This window comes from Rhododendron vialii, chromosome 9a (genome assembly GCF_030253575.1).
Source record: "Rhododendron vialii isolate Sample 1 chromosome 9a, ASM3025357v1".
Lineage (NCBI taxonomy): Eukaryota > Viridiplantae > Streptophyta > Magnoliopsida > Ericales > Ericaceae > Rhododendron > Rhododendron vialii.
Window position 1 is genome coordinate 22,921,794 of NC_080565.1, and position 11,242 is coordinate 22,933,035.

Here is an 11,242-nt window from a genome sequence, read left to right on the forward strand (position 1 = left end):
ACACTGTGTAGTGCAGCAGAGATTTAGGGAATGGGAGGGCCTGTAGTGAGATCCGGCCGTCCATCTCGACACAAACGACTCTGATTTAATCCGAACTCCTACAAATCCTCACCGTCCATTGTTCGGACGAAAATCTCAGCCGTCCATTGCCGAGATGGACTGCCGGATTGCACTACAACACTCTCGAATCCGAGATTTAGCGCAATTGCACGTTGATGTGAGATGGGCACAGCTGGTTCCCTTTATCATGCACTGCCCAACTACCTAACAACAGCCCAGGCGATGCACTTGCAACGTCACGGTCAGATTTGATAATAAAGATTGAAGTCAATGAAGTGCATCCAGTCATTTTCAACAACACCACAAGCATTTGGCGCCTTTGTTTGGCTGTGAACTTTAACCTAAAAATTCATGTTTAACTTCTACTACTAATATTTTTGTTAATTTAATAACCGAATATTCTTATTCAATTCGACAATCATTTGTTTTTATCAAACGGAATTAGGAGTAAAGTAAGAAACACATTGGAGTACAATAGTGCTGCTTTTTCAATGTTTATAGGCAGGTGGCAGCCATGACTGTTTTGTTCGGATAGGAGTTTTGGTTTTATTTTTGGGTAATGATTGTGGAGAGAAATAGAGGTAATAATTGGGAGATAGAGATAATGATTGGAGAAATATAGAGAGAAAAAATTAAAGTAATAATTGAAAATAGGGATAATGATTGGGGAGAGATAGGAGTAATGATTGAAAACAAAAATGAAAGTGAAAACTAAAATGGAAACCGTACAAAGGCGACATCATTCCTAGAATATAGACCTACCGAAGATATCCCACACACACACCCATAAAAATAAAAAAAACTTTTGAACAGAATTTCATTGATAAACAAGAGCGTCATTACATGAAATACAAACCAAAACTGCAGGGGTTGAAACCATCCAATTTAGACCTAAGCTAGAGGCTTGAGAGGAGGCAATCCAATGAGCAGCCTCATTTCCTCCCCGGGGGGTCCAGCATAAAGAAAGCCTCAGATCACTAGCAAGCAAACGAATATCAGAAATAATTGCCAAAGTTTCCTATGGAGGAACAAGTTCTGAAACACTTAAAGAAATAAGCTGCGCATTATCATTCTCAATGCAAATGCAAACAGAGGAAAGGTTCAAGGCTTTGGCGAAAAGGCATGCTTCACGAAGAACAGAGGCCTCTGCAAGAAAAGCCGAAGTAGATGAGATCCTAAATCTTCTCCCATCGACAAGATGACCACGATTATCTCTCAAAACAATTCCACCACATCCCCTCTTGAGATCCCTGGACCAAGAGGCATCACAATTGATTTTCAGAGAACTAGCCCCAGGAGGGGTCCAATGGGAAGAAGGTAAAGGAAGGGAAGAATGAAGCGACTGATGGGTAGAGGAAGTGATCTCAGTAGCTGAAATAAATTCATCCCATGCTCCCATAGCACAAGCAACAGTTGAAATGGGAGACTGTTTCAAGGATTGGAACACAAGATCATTTTTGGCCTTCTAAATAAACCAACACAGAAAGACTGCTTTAGCGAAATATCAAGCTCCAGATTCCCTTTGTCAATCTCTTCTTTTATTCTCAAAGACCATGCCATGATAGAACCAATATCATTTGGGAAAAAAAAAAACCAGCTAGAGGACTAGCAAAAAATACTTTTCTTGCCCACTTGCAAAGAAAAAGAATGTGCTCACACCTGATTCAACAGCTTTTCCACATCTTTGATAGATTAGCGAGGTTGCACATTTTCTTTGTACTAGATTCTCCTTGGTAGCCAACTTGTTACGACAGGGCCGCCACCAAAAGTGCTTCAATTTGGGAGGGATTTTGAGGTTTCACAAAAAATTCCAGAATGAAGGACCAGGAACATTAGATGTGGATGGACGCTCGGGTTTAGAAACAATGTAGTGGTAACCCTTCTTGACTGTATACTTCCCACTAGGGTGAAGACCCCATACGACCGAATCTGCTCCTCCGAGTTTTGATATGGGAATATTAACCACCACTTGGACTTCTTCTTCTGATAACACTAGTCTAAGCTTTGCAATTCTCCATTCACCTGAGGAGGGATTGATGAAATTAGCAACTTTGTTATTGGATACCCATGGAGGTTTTGTGGATTGAATGCAGAAAGAATGTAGAGAGGGAACCCACTTGTCAACCCAAAAATCCACAGAAGCACCATTTTGTATCTGCCAACGAACTCCTTTCATCAGAAGCTCCCTCCCTTGGAGAAGGCTAGCCCATGCCCAGGAAGGTCAAGAACCCGAACCTTGAAAGAAAATGTTGAAAAGGGCAATTTGGCATCACGTTTTTCCCGAACCTTGAAAGAAATGTTGCTAATGAGAACATGGATGGGAAATTTTGAAACGTCACACACGATTCCTAGTAGGTACGATGACAAACCAATCCCACCTCAATTTGGGTGTGTACTTGCTCAATCCATGTGTGATCGAGCACAGTTTGTAATATGTTCTCTTTTCAATTAATTGTAACTATTTTTTTTTTTTTTTTATCTATCTTTCCTCACTTATTATTCCAAAACCATCTCTCAAAATTAAAACCAAACAAAGTCGATGAGTTACTGCGGTGACCAAGCAAACCAGATCCATAAGGATTTTAGGCATGCAAGGACTCTCTTTTTGGTTTGACCATTTCAATGCCTTTGACATGTGGTTGGCTACATCAATGGAGCAGAACAGCTGGGAATAGACTTCCCAGCCCGGGGAAGGGAAAGAAAGAATAGAATACTCCTTATCATCCTTTTCCGAAAGCCGAGCCCTTATTGATTGCGTCAAAGGTGCGTGTATCACGTGGCTTAATTCGCTGTGCATCAGTAGATGCCCTTCTTGAAGCATTGATCCTACTTTTCTTTTCGAGCCTGCCCCTATGCCCTATTTGCATGTCCCATCATCTCTTCGAGGGTCGTCGAAACTCCTATTTCTCTATGTTGGACCCAACTCTTTATACAAGCCCCTTCCTAAGTTAGCTAGGCCCGTAGCCGTGGACATTAAGGGGACGGGGGACCTCACCAAAAAGGACCTCACAGAAAGAGCATGTTTATTTTTTCAAATTAACCCTATCAACATATCGAATCAAATCAAATCAAATCAAACCAAACAGAGTTGAGAAATACTCCCTTCATTCCCATTTGTTGATCCCAATTAAATTTTTTTGTTGTCCTAAAAAAGTTGTCTCACTCAAAAGCTAAAATGGGGCACCATTGAGTGAATTTTTTTATCTTTACCCTTGTTAAATTTTTTTTGAATAGATACCCTTGTTTAATTAGTAGCACTAACAAAGTAAAAAAGTGTAATAATTGGATGGTAAAATTATACAATAAAATAAAGTGATAATAAATGCAATGATTGTGTCCCCTTATTAAGTTGAGATCTCCAAAAACAAACCTATAGATGGGGATGGATGAGTATCTAATACAAGCCTTCAATAGTTGAGATTATTCAAAAACACACCAAACGTATTAGAACTTCATCAGGCTTGGCCTTGTAAAAAGTTGAGTCTAACAGCATGGAAATGTTCCGATGAAAAAAACATGGTAGCAATAATGCCAAAACTATTTTTGTTGATGCCAAAACTTCAATTCATAAAGAACCCTGCTCACCACACATACATCTGTGCACAGATTTTTGTTGTGGAGACCACCACAAGTCCCACACAAATGATTTGAGCCGTTCATTAGATGTAAAATATTTTTTCAAGGGTCCCCGTAAAAAAACCCTCAATCTAATACCTATAGATACTCGATCCAATCATCTAAATTTTCATTCAGATTTTCGGATAATGAAAAATTAGATGATTAGATCAAGCACCTATAGGTATTGGATAGAGCTGATTTTTTACGGAAACCCTTGAAAAAATATTTTACATTTAATGAACCGCTCGAATCGTTTGTGTGGGACCCGTGGTGGGCCCCACAACAAAATCTATGCACAATCTATACACAGATTATCTGCGTGGACAGATTTACCGATTCATAAAAGTCCTGTACATTGCACGTGGTACAAACCTTTTGTGTACTAGAGTTTTGGCACCAACAAAAACAGTTTTGGCATTATCATTCCCAAAAATGTGATTATTTTCTATACCCTTTGTTCCATAATAGTCCCTTTTCTAAATCATAGTTTTTAAAAGCATTTTCAGAATCATTTTTTGGGTTCGAAAATGACAAGGAATCCCGAGAAGGACCAAGAATCAATTGAACGCTGTAAAGAAATTTAACAATCATTTTCAAAGACATATTTTTGGGGGTGTGAAAATGACAAGAAATCTCAAAAGGGAACAAAATTATGGAAAGATTGAATTATAAAACAAAAGTAAAATCTCAACTTACCCAAAAAAAAAAAAACACAGTAAAAATCTCATTCCTGCACATTTTAGTGAGTGAATGGTAATGCTATACGTGCCACTTCCAAATCCACGTTGAGGTCTTCAAAGGAAAAAAACCACGGTTCTTATCTTGAAACGCCATAGCACGAGCCAATGGCCAACTTCCCTTCAACTATTTACAGTAGCCCGGTTTCAGCGCTCATAACGTCGGGTTCATGAACATGCCTCTCAACAGTTTTTTGCAAACATGGGTCAGTTGTTCCTCCCCTCAAAAAATCTGCCACAGATTGAATACAACAGTTAAATTAGTTAAGATACGTGAAAACTACATTGCTGAGCAGTAATACTGTCTATAAGAACAAACTACACTAGTTTTCTGCATGCCCTTGTTCACTTACAATAGCCTCAGGCCTATTGTATTGGACAAATTATGGTAATCTAATGGAATAGATTAGACAATAGGGAGTAAATATGAGGTCCTAATCAAGTCCCAGATGTTTTTTTTTTGTAAGTTCTGTATATTCACTGTCCAATCTAAAACATAACATCCTCTGAAACAGCCAAAACATCATCTATCTCGCTGATAACGTCTATTCATTCAATGATTCTACAATAAAAAAGAGCATATATTTTGGGTATTATTGGTTGACATACGGCATAACCGAATACAAGAGCTTGCAATAATATCGAAAGCCTACTCTGTCCCACCAACTCTAAGCGAAACCAAGGAACTGGGGGAGGCTCTACTGACATTTCATCCAAAAGATCAAAATGAAGTAAGAAAAACAATGTAGGCTGGCAAATTCTGAAAGGCATCTGACTTGATGTCTTCATCCAAACATACATACCCGTGCCCATGCAGTGTGCTCCGGGAAATTACAGTCCAACAAAAGTTAATACACTAATCACAAGATTCAAGTTCGGATCACTAAGGTAATGTAATCGACCATAGCATTGCTGAAGTTTTATGAACTCAGTAAGAACTGGGTATATATTCTTGAAGGTAGTATAAGTCTCATATCTCACATGAAGAGTAGGACAAACAAGGAAATACATGATTGATAGCCAACCAAAATAACATACAAAACCAGAAATATTGCAGAACAAAATAACACAATAATGGGGATATGGCATCTCGTTACCTTCGCTCCTATAGGAACAATTTTCCCTGAAACCAATATAAACAGTTCAAATTTTGGTTGTCGGCTTGGCTTCACTATCGCTCCCATGTAGTGGTCAAGGCTTGGACTATAAACCTAAAGTAGCTAAAGTCCAACAAATAATTAAATAGGCACCCGCCTCTAGAACCCTCTTTTGATATGAGCGTTAAAGGAGGGATGTTAAGGAAATAGAGTCTCACATTGCTTGAGAGTGAAATGGATGATCACTTAATAACATTTGAGACCTCTCTACTCGTTGCCAATTGGTTTTGAGATGGATATAAAGTTTCTACATATTATCAAAACGGGGTCCATTCCATCCCACATTTTAAAAAATTCACAATTCAAACCGCACGATAACAGACCAGCAAAAAGGCTGTACGATGATAGGACCCAAAAAGTGGTCACACGTGACAGACCTCAAATGCAGCTGCACGTGAGGGGGGTGTTAAGGAAATAGAGTCTCACATTGCTTAGGAGTGGAATAGGTGATCATTTAATAATATTTAGGACCTCTCCACTCATTACCAATTAGTTTTGAAATGGATACTCCTTCCATTCCAAAATGAGTGACCTTTTTGGAAAAACGTGTCATTTTCAATTGTTTATATCTTTCAATATGAATGTCAAAAAATATGCCATACGGATCTTGTTTGATAGATTATAATTAATTCTATTAAACAAAGTTTTCAAAATCACATAAAACTTCATAAATCAAAAGATATAAGCATTTGAAAAATGGCATGGAGTCTCAAAAACGTCACTCAATTTGGAACGGAGGAAGTATAAAGTTTCTACATAAAGTGGGTGAACAAGGCAAAAACTCTGGAGTGATAATTGCAATTCTCTTGCTTTACCTATTTAGCTCCGAAAAATCTTCAAATACAACTTATACTAATAAGCTATTTTATTTCTTCTATCATAGACAACAATGGAAGCCCCAACGACTTTCCAATTTGATAGACAATAGTTGGCTAGCAGAATAGGCTAAGCACCATAGAACATGACACAATGCATACCACAGTGTCACGGGGCGAGGCTTTCTTGTGGCACCATAGAACATGACACAGACACGCACAAGCATGACCTCGATACAGTTGGTATCAGAGCAAGGATTTCTTGTGGAATCGCCTATGAAGCACCAACACCTCTAGAGGTCGAAGTATCGCAGTGTCGAACACGAGGACACGTCGGGGACACGTACGGGTCCCATAATTTAATATAAATCTTTTAGGGGGACACGGCTGGGGACACTGATGGGGATATGGCAGGGGCCAAATTGTAATTTTTGAGGGGCCAAACTGTAATTTTTTAAAATTTTAGGGGTCAAACTGTAATTTTTTTTAAAAATTTTGGAGCCAAATTGTAATTTTTTAAAAAGTCAAACTATAATTAATTATTTATTTATATAAATAAATAAATATACACGTAGCGTGTCCCCCGCCGTGTCCGTGTCCCCATTTTTTTAGAATTTCCGTGTGCCTGTGTCGGTGTCGGTGTCAATGCATCATAGGGCACCGCTTATATTCTTTTGTGATGCAAGAATCAACTTTCATCTGCTATATCAATCTAGGGAGCAGCTCTGGCTCATATTGTATCCACAAAGGTGAGCCATTATCAGTACTGTAACTACAGATTGTCATGGACTCATGACATTGACTTAATTAAGAAGATTCAAACCAGATATTTCACAAGGATATTCTAGAGTTAGATATTTTAAAATTTCTAAAAACTATATATTTATATCTTTTTCAATAATATCTGTCATATTTGGGTTTTGTCAATTGGAGCTTTGCCAAAATATCAAATTTAGTTTATGTTTCAACAACGTTAATCATAATTAAAATATAATTAAGAAGTAGATATACCTAATAACACCAACAAACTATGCTTATATTTAAAAAAAATTAAAATGCAAAATTTTAAGTCTCTCAACTGGGGTATATTACATTAAAGCTTTATGTTCCCTTCGTTAGGAAAAGAAAAGTAAGACAAAATACAATCGAAGTATGGTTCTTACTTTTATACAAGACCTACATTGAGGTTGAATTTCTATCAAAGTGTTTGAAAGATACCATAATTAGATCAAACGGCTTAGATTAATGCATTTGGGGCTCCACTTCTTGAAATAAGGTCCGACTTTTTCCGAATAAGTAATTGTCGGATACGTACAAAATTAGGATACGCATATAAATCGTAAGATATGCGGTTGTATCGTGGGATTTTTATACAAAAAGGATACATGATGGGATACGTATTGTTCCCTGAAGGAGACTATACAAATCGTAAGATACGTATCGTGTATCGTAGATTTTTAACGACTATAACTTGATCTTGTCCAGGGCATACCCAACACTTCAACTTCATATGCTCCCAAATCTTAAGGCATTTCATCAAACAGGATATGATCATATTCAAGTTCACTAACCAGAAAACTTAAAATAAATGGCTCACTTATTTTACACCGAGAACCGACTCCACTAATTAGAATAGAACACAACAAATTCAAGTTCACTAATCGGAATATGAAACTAAAACAACTCTCTTAACCATAAAAAAGAAAATTCAAATTCACTTACGGTTTAAAGTTCCACTCTACTGACCGAGAATCTCGAAGTGCTTCGCCGGTAATTTCTCACTCCAGTTCCGCATTAACCGAGTTCAATGAGAGAGAGAGAGAGAGAGAGAGAGAGAGAGAGAGAGAGAAACGGTGGTGGAAGTTTTGGAGGATGAGTACTCATGAGAGGGAGGAAGAGGCGGGGAAGAGAGATCAGTACTATTTTCTCTCTGACGAGTGCCAGTCAACGTCTCCATTCCCCACTTTTCAATCTACCAGTATTCGTTTTTGTGTGTTTTGGTCTCATATTTTTTGAATTAATTATCTTTTTCGATAGGATTAGTTTAAAAAGTATATAATTATAATCGAAAGCAACAAAAAATTTACTAAAGATGAAATAAATAAATATCAAACATCTGTCTTTCTTTTTTTTAAGTGTCATATTATATGAACTTTTTTCAATACCGGCCCATATTTTTATGATTTTATGATTCCTATCATTGAGACGAATAATTAATTAACCTCAAAAATTACGACGAAAAACTCTAAAAGAAGTTACAAAAAAAAAAATTGCAAAAATATTTTAGATAAACTTTTAGGAGAATAGAATAGACGTCTTTTTGAAGGACATCACGGGTCAAGAGAGTCCAAACTGGCTCCATTCTTGTAACTTTTTTTTCTCGTTTTGTGTGTCTTATTCATCTTTTCTGATTTTTTGTTAGATTTGCGTCATATTTTATGAATTAATCATTCGTTTCGACGAAAGAAGTTTAAAAAGTACAAATTATGGCAAAAAATAAAATAAAATTCACTAAAAACGAAAAAAGTATCAAACAGCTGTCCTATTGGTCTAAATTGCCGTCTTATTTGAAAATTTTTAACATTGGTGCATATTTTTATACTTTTTCAATTCGTCTTGTCGAGACGAACGATTAACTCTAAAAATTACTACAAAAATCAAAACAAAAAAGTTATAAAAAGTAAAAAATACTATAGAAATAAGTTTCAGACTTACTCCATCTCATTTTGTTTGCTCATTTTCAATATTGGTGCCAGTTTTCAATCGCTTATATTTTCTAATATAAATCTTCAAATTCAAAACTATACAATATGAATCTTGTTTGATAAATCTCGATTAATTTTATAATACAAAGTTTTTAAAATTGTGAAAAATATTATAAATTGAAAGATATAAGCAATTAAAAAAGACACAAAATTTAAAAATAAACAAAAAAATGAGACGGAAGAGTATAATTTATTAATTTTACAAAAACACGGCCTAAAGATGGGAGCTCCAAAGGGAAACCCGGTCGCTCGTTTTAAAGAACCTCAAGTGTCGAAGGAAACATTATTGTATGCCTTTGAATCGTCCCAACCAGACAAGCACAATTACGATTCATTAATAGGGAGCAAGGTGTAAAGTAGTCTACTGCTCGCTTCGCAAAGCTCTGCTCGTTGCTTTTCATCCTTGAGTATCTTGCTGCTTTTTTTGCCTCTGAAGTAACATCTCCATGATCAGTTAGTGAGATAGCCGCTACTATGATGATCAAAAAAAAGATAGCCGCTACTATAGTTTTTAAGGCTACACCCCTCAGGGTCGTTAAACATCCAGAAAGTAATGCAGTTACATCGAGCTATCAAACAAGAAACAACGAAGTCCTTTTGCCTCTCCCTATCATGGTTCTGCTAGAGTGGAGCTGTGGAGGCTACACCAAAAATCCACAGTTTCTCCAGAGTAGCCATATTAGAGCAACCTTATCAGAGTCAAAAGACTTGACACATATAACTCGGAGTTATGCTATGAGTACCGACCAGAGGGGAGGGAATTCGTACCGACCGGCCGCGCCAGGCCGTCTCCGGCCACTGGACAGCCGATTTGAGTCGTCCAAAAATTTTATAAAAAAAAACCCGATGAGGCCCCACGCGAGAATCAGCGGCATCCGATGTGTGTAGGGTGCTTGATCTAAAAAAATGGTGTTTAGATCAAGCACCCTACACATATTGGATGCCGTTGATTCTCGCGAAGGCCCCATTGGTTTTTTTTTTTATAGAATTTTTGGATAGCTCGGATCGGCCGTCCGGTAGCCGGAGACGGCCCGGCGCGGCCGGTCGGTACCTATATCATTTACACGAAAAAAGGGTGTTTAGATCAAGCACCCTACACACATCGGATGTCGTTGATTCCCGCATGGGGCCCCATCGGATTCCCGCGTCGGGCCCCATTGGTTTTTGTTTTAGAATTTTTGGACGGCTCGGATTGGCCGTCAAGTGGCCGGAGATGGCCTGGTGCGGCTGGTCGGTACGAATTCCCTCCCCCCCCGGTCGGTACCTATATCATTTACACGAAAAAATGGTGTTTAGATCAAACAACCTAAACACATCGGATGCTATTGATTCCCGCGTGGAGCCCCATCGGTGTTTTTTTATAGAATTTTTGGACGGCTCGGATCGGCCGTCCGGTGGCCGGAGACTGCTCGGCGCGGCCGGTCGGTACGAATTCCCTTCCCCCGGTCAGTACCTATATCATTTTTGTATAACTCGTATCTAAGCCTCAATGCTCTGGTATATATTGATCACCGATAGGTGAGTGAACATTGTAGTTTTTTGCATATGGAAAGTGGAATAAATTTTTGCCAATACAGGTTGCAAAACTAGTACCAAGAAATTATATACTCCTTTCGTCCCTTTTTTATAATTCAGAATTTCATTTCGAACTGTCACTTAAAAAGTGTCCATTTGAAAAAATTATTGGGTAAAATTTTGTACATTTTTTATTTTACCCTTAAAAGTATATTTTATTTTAAAAAATTAGTACGTGAAAATGTAATGATAATGCCTCTTAGAAGTAAATATAGAATATAGAAAGTTATAACTTTTATACTTTAATGATGATGTTTTTGAATTCACGAAGGGAGACACTTACAAATTAAAAATGAAGGGAGTACACCATACAATAAAGCGAAAAATGTCTAGGCATACAAACAAAAAGCAACTCTTCAGCCCACTGATCACCTTTTATATTAAAGTCGGATCACATCATTTTCAAAAGATACAAAGAATATTCTCATAATAAATCCACCCCTCTCCCTACTCACTTATTAAGGCAATGTATCCCTGTTTGAATGTTGGATGTTATGATCAAATAGGAAAGCATC